Raw genomic sequence first — 11,514 nt, forward strand, 5'->3', positions numbered from 1 at the left:
ATATATATAAGAAAAAAATATATATATATATAGAAAAAAATATATATATATATAGAAAAAAAGAAAAAGAATTACAATAAAAAAAGAAGGGGACAAAAATGCCCCAAAGTTCAAAGTTCAATAAAAATCAATGCATATGAGTTGTGATAAAAAAGAGAATGCATGAGTGTGTGAAAAAGTGAAGAATAGGTAGTTAGGTTTGTCTAGAATTGTATAGGTTGTCATAGGTTAGGTGGGAAGTTTAAGTGAATCAAAGATCCAAATTTTAAGCTCACTTGACCATATGCATCCTACCTTGACCCTAGCCCTATTACAACCTATGGGAAGTCCTCATGATATTTGTATGCATGCATGAAATAATTGTTGATTGTTAGATGAAAAACAAATCTTGGAAAGCATGATTAGGGGAGAATCGAGTGAATCAACCCCATACACTTGAGTGACTAGAGCGGATACACATCCGGTGAGGGTTCGATTGCTCAATTACATGTTTCCACCCATGATCATCTTTTCTTGCAAGTTTGTAAAATCTTTCAATAATTCAATTCAATTGTGGTTTGCTTTGATTGCTATTGCCTTAGCACTTGTACTTGCCTGTGTATTCTTGGAGATTGATTTATTTTGACTAAACTATTGCATTCATGTAAATAGGTTGCATATAGATAGATTGCATTTAGTTAGTTTGCATTGAATAAATGTTGATACCCCTTTGCTTCTTTCTTGATTTTTGCATGAGGACATACTTAGTTTAAGTGTGGGGAGATTTGATAAATCTCGACTTCGTGGTTTATCTTGTGCTTAATTTGGGGGATTTTATCACCTTTTTCCATATTTATTCAATGAAATAGCATGGTTTTGTAATTCTCCCTTGAATTGTGCTTAAGTGTAAAAACATGCTTTTCAGACCCTTAAATTGGTGATTTTAATTCACTTTAATTCCATTCGACACCTTGATGTGTTTATTGAGTGATTTTAGGTTCATAAGGCAAGTATTGGATGGAAGAAGTGAGGAGAAAAGCATGCAAAGTGGGAGAACTCATGAAGAAATGAAGGAATTGTAAAGCTGTCAAGCCTGACCTCTTCACACTCAATCGACCATAACTTGAGCTACAGAGATCCAAATGAGGCGGTTTTAGTTGCGTTGGAAAGCTAACATCCGGGGCTTCGAAATGATATAAAATTTGCTATATGTTGCTTCGCGTTCAGGGGCGCACACGCGCAATGTACGCGTGCGTGCCGATGCTGCTCGTGGCCCACTAAAGTGAAATCGCCCCCATCGATTTCTGAAGAACTTTGGGCCCAACCCAACTCATTTCTAATGCTATTTCATGCAGAATTCAAGCTTGGGCAAAGGGGGGAGTAATTGTTTGTAGCATAGCATCATGTAATTTAGTTTCTAGAGAGAGAAGCTCCCTCTTCTCTCTAGAATTAGGGTTCTTAGGATATTTCCATCTTAGATCTAGGTTTAATTCATGCTTTGATTTACTCTTCCTTTTGCAATACTTCTTCTTCTACCTTTCCCTTTTCTAGTTTTGCATTTAATTCATGTAATTCTCTACTTTTATGTTGATGCATTTTTGTTCTTCTATTTTCAATTCAATGCAATTTATGATTCATGTTCCTTTATTGTTGATTTGGTTTTGTTGTTGTTTAATTTCTTGCAATTGAGTAGTGTAGATTTACATTCCTTTCAATTTACTATGTTTTCCTTTTATGCCTTCCAAATGTTTGATAAAATGCTTGGTTAGATTTTAGTGTAGATTTTAGTGTTCTTCGCTTTGGTAGAGTAATTAGTGACGCTTGAGTTATCTAATTCCCATGTTGATTGATAATTAGATGTTGCTAATTGATTTGGATACCACTAAAGCTAGTCTTTCCCTTGGGAGTTGGCTAGGACTTGTGGAATCAAATTAATTCATCCACTTGACTTTTCTCCATGGTTAGAGGTTAACTAAGTGGTAGTAATGGATAATTGTGGTCACAATTGAGAAGGATAACTAGGATAGGACTTCTAATTCTCATTCTTTGTCAAGAGCTTTCTAGTTGTTAGTTTATTTTCATTGCCATTTACCTTTCATGCCTCTTATCAAAAACCCCAAAACATGCTCCATAACCAATAACAAGGCACTTTATTGTAATTCCTAGGGAGAACGACCCGAGGTTCCAATACTTCGGTTTATAAATTTAGGGGTTTGTACTAGTGGCAAACACAATTTTTGTATGAAAGGACTATTGTTGGTTTAGAAACTATACTTTACAACGAGAATTCATTAGTGGAATTCTAGACCACACAAAAGTTCGTTCATCACTAATCAAAGATCCAAACAAGGGACGTTTATTGTTGTTCTCTTAAGGCTTGTAATGTGCTAAAATTAAGAACAAATGGGTTAAGCATAGGCTCAAAGTTGGCTAACAATGGAAGATAAAAGGTAGGCTATTTGGGTAAGTAAGCTAATCGAAACAATGGCCGCAATCATATAAGTGCATTCATACACAAAATAATAGACATAAAGAATCAAACAAATCAAAGATTACAATCATAGAAAGAGAATAATGCACACAAGAATGAAAATAAATGGTTATATGATGTAACCATACAATTAGGCTCAAATATCACATGATTGTGTTCTTAGCTCAAAAACATGGTCCACAATATATAGTTCAAGCAAGTTCTAAAAAATATATTTTTTTTTCAATCAATTGGGGTACCCTATAGATAAATTTCTTGGAAATTTTCATTATTTTGGCTAAGCTTATTATATATAGATGCAAAACAAGAAAATACAACTAAAAATCCTAGAAAACCTAAAAATGAAATGCAAAAGTGTTGGGATTAGAAAATTGTTACCCAAAAATGCCGACTGGTCGGACGACCACCCCACACTTAAAAAGTTTGCACCGTCCTCGGTGCACTCAAAGATGAGCAAGGGAGTACGGCGACTCTCCGGATTGCCACCTTCAGCTGGCGGATCAACCGGTGCTGTGTGTTTTTTCTCCCGCTTTCATTTTTACTTATGGTGCATTAGTCATAAAAAATACAAAATAACACCGTAAGATGAAAAAATACAAAAGCAGGGAAGCGTACATTGTTGGAATGATGTAAATCACTAGAATGGAGTGAGTGAATTTGTGTGACATTGATGAAAAATAGGTGTGTGAATTCTAAGTTGCGCGCGGTTTAGAACACACACACACACTAGCATAAAAAGCTATGTCACAAGTACACAAAGGAAAGTATATACTTCACTCATTCTAGTGTGCTTGGAATACTTTAAAAGACATGTAAGTTAAAATACAAACAAGTAGTTAAGAAGCATAAAAGCATTCAAGCAATAATCAAGTAATTGTGAAATTGGATAATGAATGGACATTGATTGATGTGCAAGGAAACTTTAATGAACCAAATGAAATAGAGAGCTCACACATCAAACAATGACACATATTGAAGTTTAATTACAACACCTAAGTGACATAGAAGTGGAACACATGGATGCTATGGAACTTAGAAAAAAGAATATAGAAGTGAAAATCAGTCACATAGCAAGCATGGTCCACAAAGCTTAGAAAGCTCAAAAATATGTCACTAGGTAAGCTTTCGATCCAATTTCACAATTTCAAATTCTCAATGCATGAAATAGGTGATGTAAATAAAGGTCAATCATAAACAAGCATCACCTAACAAAAAATACATTGATAATGTACAATTTTCTAACAATGGATGATGAATATATGGTGGCCAAAACATGCAATTCAAAAGAAATAGAAAGCTTGAAGGCAATGTCATATGTACTTGCTATTCACAAATGTTAAACATTAAAAACTCAAAACCAGGTAACAAATTGTAACCTCAACAAGGGACTCCAACAATGACAATAAGCAACAATGATGTTAAACTAACATCCTATTAGTAATTAGCAGTAGTAAACAGCAAACAAGATTAATAATTCCAACACTCATAAGGAAAAATAGAAATTAAATGAAAATCAAACTAACTAAAAAACTAACTAAAATAAATGGTAATAGATGGTGATTGGTAGTGTTAGATGATGATTGAAGGGTGGAAAGAAAAGGGGAGAAGAATTTCACAATTGAAATCTCGTCGAAGTATAGTTTCTAAACCAATCAACAATCCTTTCATACAAACATTTGTTTGTCACAAGTACAAACCCCTAAAATTATAAACCGAAGTATTTAAACCTCGGGTCGTCTCTCAAAGGAATTGCAGGATAGTGTTCTTGTTATTGGCTATGAACATGTATATTTTGGGGTTTTGATTAGGAAACAAGAAAAGTAAATGATAAAGGAAATCAAATGACAAAAAGGTCTTGGCAAGGTTTGGTGGTCAAGGCTCTCTATCCTTATCACTAACTACAATATGATAATTGCAAGGATCAATCCCACTAAGTCATCCTCTAACAAGTAAATGAAAGTCAAATGAGCTATATCAATCCAAGTCCATACGTCCCAGCTATTCACTAATTGAATTAATGAGAACTAGAGTCAATGGCTACCAACTATCAATCACTTGGACATTAGTAACTCAAGAATTCCTAAGTCACCTTCCCAAGCCAAGAACATAAAATTCTACTCTAACATCTTCTCAAGCATTTTGACAAATACTTGGAAGGTATAAAAGGAAAGCATAGGAAATCTACAACAAGAATGAAATCTAACAACAATTATTGCAATGAATTAACAACAACAATCAAAAAGAACATTATTGACATGAATTACCTCAAATTGAATTGAAAGAAAGTAGAAGAGACAAGATTGAATCTACAACAAAGCAAAGTAACAAAATAGAAGAAATTACAACAAAGGAGTAGAAGAACAACATGTAACAACAAATAATTGAGAAGTAGAAGTAGATGAAAACATGAATTAAACCCTAGATCTAAGCTCATTGACCTAAACCTAATCATAATCCTAGAGAGAAGTGAGAGCTTCTCTCTCTAAAACTAACTCTCAACTAAGCCTAATGTCACTAATGTGTGTGTAAAAAGGATGGAATCCCCTTTGCTCTTCAATCCTTGGTTCTTAAAAGCATTTTGGCACCAAAGATGGTTTGGATTGGGCCCCACAACTCTCTGAATTCGCTGGGCATGTTTTCTATTTAAAAATCACGTGCGGCCACCAACGCGTACGCATACAACACGTGTGCGCGTCCCTTGAGTTTTTGTGATCCACGCGTGCGCGTACATAGCGCGTGCGCGTCCATGAGCTCATCCAATTCTTTGGATTTTCCATGTGTTCTCTACTTTGAATGCCTTTCTCTTCACTCCTTTGATCCATTCCTAGCCTTTTCTACCTGAAATCACTTAGCAAATACATCAAGGCATCTAGGAAAATCAAAGGTGAATCAAAAATTATCAAATTAAAGGTCTAAGAGCATGTTTTCACATTTAAGCACAAATCAAGGAAGAATCACAAAATCATGCTATTTCCTTGAGTAAATGTGAGAAAAGGTTAATAAAATGCTCTACATTTAACATAAGATAAACCTTAAACATAGGGTTTATCAAGCTTCCTCAAGTTCAAGCTCTTCTCCACCAATGTCTTCAAGCTCTTCCCTATTACTCAAATCATAAATAGGAGGTTGAGTAAAATCTACCTCATCATCAATTCCAAGCATAGTGGGGAAGGATTCATCAAACTCAAAAGGATCATATGTTGATGCGGAATCATCATAGATAGGGGACTTGGTACTTGACCAACTTCTTCCAAACCTTCTTCTTGGTAGCTTTCTTCCAATTCCATCTCATCTTCATTGCTCACCAAGTGTATGGAAGGTTGTGCATCTTCTTCTTTGATCTCAATGTCAAGCCCAATGGGAGAGGATTCAATTGTACATAAGAATTCATTCATGATTGAATCCATCTCTTGATCAACCTCTTCAAAGTTTTCCACCATGATATGCCTTGGAAGTTGTACACCCTCCTCAACATCAATATCAAGCTTCTTGGAAAAGGGCTCTTCAACTTGAGATTCCTCCTTACACTCAACATCTCCTAAATCTTCATCCACTACTTCCTCTTGTTCAATAATCTCTACCTCCTCCTCTTGTTGCACTTCTTGCTTCAACTCCTCTTCTTCACCTTGAAGTTCCAAACTCTCCTTCTCATTGTGCTCCTCAATTAATCCTCCACATTCGACAATAGGAGTGTCTTGGATACTTGAGGACAATGGTACCAATTGGTTCATCACTTCGGTCAAGTTAGCCGCGAATTCCCCTAGCATATTTTGCTCTTCTTATTGCTTTTGGCACCTAGCTAGAAGTTCTTGTAGCTCTTGCCATAGGGATTAGAGAGATTGGGCCAATGAAGGTGGTGGCGGAAGAGAGAGTTCATCATTTGAGGGAAAGGCATTGTAGTTAGAAGGTGGTTCATGTTGGTGAAAGTCTTGAGGTGGTGTATAAGAAAATTGGGGTTCATGGGAGTATTGGTGTTGGAATGGTGGTGGCTCTAGATATAGTTCATATGGTGGTTGGTATGGTGGATATGGGTTAGGGTCATAGGGAAGTGTTTGGTGGTATGGGGCTTGTGAGTGTGGTTGTTGAGGACTATGTTGAGGGAAGGGGTCATATGTATGTGGTGGTTGTGGTTGACAATCACAATAAGGATCACCACACACATTAGATTGGTATGCATCTTTGGGTGGCTCTTGCTCATAATACATTAGTGGGGGGTTGTTGCCATGAAGGTTGATCAAATGCTTGAGGCTCCTCCCACCTTTGATTGTCCCATCCTTGATGCATATCCTCCTTGTAGCTTTCATTCCCTACAATATAGTTGTAACCACATACATAGCCAAAATGATGAGAATTCATGATAACAAGAGAAAATAAAACAAAAACTAATAAGAAACAAAGAAAACAAAATCCTAAAACTAGCAACAACTAACAAAGAAGCAAAAGGCAAACATATTCACATATATACAACAGCCAATAACATAACACCATTGCAATTTCCCGACAATGGCGCCATAAATTTAATAAGATAGAATTATCGTCGGTCTAGAATTTCTCTTAATAGAAAAGAAAATTCGTTGTAAGCATAGTTTAAACCAATTTATAACTCTTAATCAAATTTAAAAGATTGGTTGTCACAAGTACAAACCCCAATGAAAATTAACCGAAGTATTTAAATCTCGGGTTGTCTCACAAGGAATTGCAATGAAGTGAATGATTATTGACTATGAATGAATAAGGGGGGTTTGATTTGGTAAAAGGGGCAAGAAAGTAAATGGCAAGAAAATAAAGAAAACAATTAAAGAAAGCAAATAATAAAGAGAGACATTCATGGAAAGGATTGAGAATATAGGCTTTCTATCCTAGTCACTCATAACAACAATTAACAAGAATTTATCCTATTTTATCATCTCTAACAATGGAAGAAAGTACAATGTTGTTTTCACACGAGAGAAAGTCAAATAAGACTAGCTAATCTCACTCCAAAAGTCCTAATTAACTTACTAATTGAATTAGAAAAAGATTAACGTTAATGGAAACAATATTAGCTAACAACTCTAGATCGCCAACTTGAGTTGGGTATTAAGGACTCAAGATTGCCTAATTCCTCTTTCCAAGCCAAGAATGCTCAAAAAGCTACTCTAACAACCAACCAAGTATTTTGTCAAACACTTGGAAGGCATAAAAGAAAAGTATGGTAAATTCACAACAAGAATATTAAATCTACAACTATCAATTGCAAGGAAACAATAACAACAACTCAATTAATAATAAAAGAATATCAAACATCAATTGCATTAAAGGAAAATAAAAGGAACAAGAATGCATCAACAACAAAGTAACAAATACAAGGGGTAAAATACAAAACTAGGAAAGTAAAGATAAAGGAACAAGAATTTGTAAAGGACAAGTAAATCAAGATATGAATTAAACCTAGATCTAAGATGGAAATAAGCCTAAGAACCTTAATTCTAGAGAGAAGAAGGAGCTTCTCTCTCTAGAAACAAACCTACATAATGCTAATCCTACAACTAATTGCTCCCCCTTTGCCCAAGTTTGAATTATGCATGAAATAACCTTAGGAATGAGTTGGATTTGGGCCTGGGCAGCTCAGAAATTGCCCCCAGTGTTTTCACTTTAATGAGATCAAGTGCGAGCTGTGACGCGTACGCATGGGTCACGCGTACGCGTCACTTGGCGTTTTCCTTCTAACGCGTACGCGTCAGATAAACCACTATTTTATAGTTTATCTTGTGTTTAATTGAATGGTTTCATCAAGTCTTCACCCACTTATTCATACTAATTGCATGATTTTATAATTCCTTCCTAGTATCATTTCATGATTGAAAACTTGCTTCCTAGAGATCTTTAATTAGTATATTTTAATTCTCCTTTATACCATTCGATGCCGTGATCCGTGTGTTAAGTGTTTCAGGCTTCATAAGGCAGGAATAGCTTAGAGAATGGAGAGGAAGCTTGCAAAAATGGAAGGAACAAAAGAAACTAAGGAGATGACCAGCAAACACTGACGCGCGCAAATGGCTCACGCGATCACGCGGAATGGAGAAAATCGCAGTGACGCGTGCGCGTCCCTGACGCGTACGCGTGGATTGGAATCTGCACAAATGACGCGAACGCGTGGATGACCCGTACGCGTGACAAGAAAAATTGCTAAATGACGCGAACGCGTGGACGACACGTACGCGTCACCTGCACGATCTGCAAAATTAACAGAAAATGCTGGGGGGCAATTTTGGGCCGCGTTTTGACCCAGTTTTCGGCTCAGAAACACAGAACAAAGCCAGGGAACATGCAAAGACTCAACACGCAACTTGACACACATCTTAGACATAATAGACATACATTTTTAAATACATTAGGATAGTTTTTAGGTTTCTAGATCTAAATTTAGAGAGGATTACTTTCCCTCTAGGTTCACTTTACATTCATTGCTTTTGCTTTTGGATATTGAAGAGTCATTACCTCCGTTGAAGACATTATTTTAGTTTTTTTACTTTGTCCCTTATTCTTCCATATCCTTATTTATTTTATTTAGAGTTCTAATTGGATTATTTTCATGGATTGTTGATAAAGAGGATTACTTTTACTTTTAATTAATTTTTAGTCTCTATTTTATCTGAATTAATTTATTATGTCTTCTTATATTTTTTTGAGTATTATATTCATGTCAATGGAGTAGATTTCCCAAACTTGACATGGGGGGTTGATTAAGAGGAGATACTTGAGTTGGAAGGCTTAAGTGTTGGTTAAATTGGAAGTTGTTGGCTAGTTCTGTATTTACTAACGCTAGACCTTCCCAAGGGAGATGACTAGGATTTGCGAATAAGGATTAGCTCAATCACTTGACTTTCCTTTATTTAGTAAGGGTTAACTAAGTGAAAACAACAACCTTTTTGATACTACACTTAAGAGATCCCAACAAGGATAGGACTTCCAATTAATCATTCTCCCAAGTCAAGCTTTTTATTAGAATATTAATAATCATTCTTAGTTTTATTGCTTTAATTTATAATTATTTAATTGCTCATTATTCAAACTCAAACTCTCTTGAAAATTCCTGATTAATAAGTTAGCACTCTTTCTTGCAACTCGTTGGGAGACGACTTGGGACTCATACTCCCAGTATTTTTATTTCTAAATTTCGTGATAACTTTTCTAAATTGACAAGGCGGATCTTAGCTGGTTAAGAACTATACTCTCAACGCATTCTCTATATTGATTTCTTAATTAGCCGACTTCTACCTTCACGTCAGCGTCGCCTAGCGACCTCATCTTCACGTGTGCGCATCTGTCATGCGTGCGCGTCGATGTATGCACTCCAAATCCTTGTTTTTCCATGAATTCTCCACTTTGCATGATTTTCTCTTCACTTTTTCCATCCAATACTTGCCTTATGATCCTGAAATCACTCAACACACACATCAAGGCATCGAATGGAATTAAGGTGAATTAAAATTACCAATTTAAGGGCTTAAAAAGCATGTTTTTACACTTAAGCACAAATTAAGGGAGAAGTACAAAACCATGCTATTTCATTGAATAAATGTGAGAAAAGTTGATAAAATTCCCTAAATTAAGCACAAGATAAACCACAAAATTGGGGTTTATCAGACTGCTTACAACAATCTTCCATATGTTATAGTCAATGGATTGAATGAAGATCCTCATCCTCTCTTTCCAGTAGGCATAGTTCTTCCTGTTAAAGAAGGGAGGCCTATTGTTTGACTGGCCTTCAGTTAGAGTGTAGGAAACCGTGGTTGTTCCCAAGTTGTTCGCCATTGGACCTTTGCTCCAAGCGGTGAAGCTTGATTCTTGAGACCAAGGCTCCTGATACCAATTGAAGGTTGTTGAAGGCTTAGAGAAAGGGGGTTGAATCTATGACCTTCTTTTAAGTTACTGAAATAACCCTTTTATAACAAACTTGCAATCTGAATCTGTTTGAACTCAGCAGCGAAAAATTTATGAGACAATTTCATTTTGTCTCATAAATATCAGAAAACAGAACAGAGCAAGGAAGAGAGAAGCTAACACCATTATGTATCCTGGTTCGGTTGCCTTGTGTAATACAACCTACGTCCAGTCTCCACCACAACAGTGGTAGAATTTCCACTATAGTTAAAGTATTACATAAACCAATTCTACAGGATTGACACAATCCTTTCACACTCAAGTTATGATAAAATCGTCCTTTTTTACTTTAATTTCATTTTCTTGACCAAATTACCCTTAAAATTAATAAAAATAAAATTAAAAAAAAACAACCCCCCCCCAAAACCCCCCATCATGTCTCAGTATCTCTCCCTCTCTTCCCTTTCATCTCCTTCTTCCTACCTCTCTTCGGAACCCTCCCTCCCAACCACAACCCCAATTCTTCCTCTCTCTTTCCGCCATTGACGAGAGGATTTTTACCAGTAAAGAGATTCATAGAAATAATTGCGTTGTAGATATAGTCTCTAAACCGACAGAAATACCTTCATACAAATGTTTTGGGTGTCACAAGTAACAAACCCCTTTAGAAATTGTTAACCGAGTATTCAAACCTCAGGTCGTCTTCTCAAGGAACTGCGAGGCAGTATGTTCTTATTATTGGCTATAAAGGTTGTAATCGGGGTTTAGAAGATGAGAAGTAAGTAATTTAAATGACAAGTGAAGTAAATGGCAATTAAAATAAATAAATACTATAAAGCAGACTTTTGGCAAGGTAAGAGAAGTCGGAGGTCCAACGTAGTTATCTCTCTCAACTATAATGAAAGTTGAATCTAAACTCCACTTGGTCAATCTTCACTAAGGCAAAGGAAAGTCAAGGGACTAATTAATCTGGCCTTTGAATCCTATTTATTTCCTAAGAAAAGGTTAGGATTACTTAAGTTCAGCTCAATTAGCAAGATAACGATTATCAATTATGTTGAGTTTAATAACTGTTGAGTTACTGAATTCTTAACCAGAACCAAAAGGGGGGAAAGTAAAATTGCTGGAATAATAAAAATGTCCTTAGATGGGAAGCAATGGTAACTTGAATCAAAGAG

This window comes from Arachis ipaensis, chromosome B2 (genome assembly GCF_059453495.1).
Source record: "Arachis ipaensis isolate K30076 ecotype BB chromosome B2, ASM5945349v1, whole genome shotgun sequence".
NCBI lineage: Eukaryota > Viridiplantae > Streptophyta > Magnoliopsida > Fabales > Fabaceae > Arachis > Arachis ipaensis.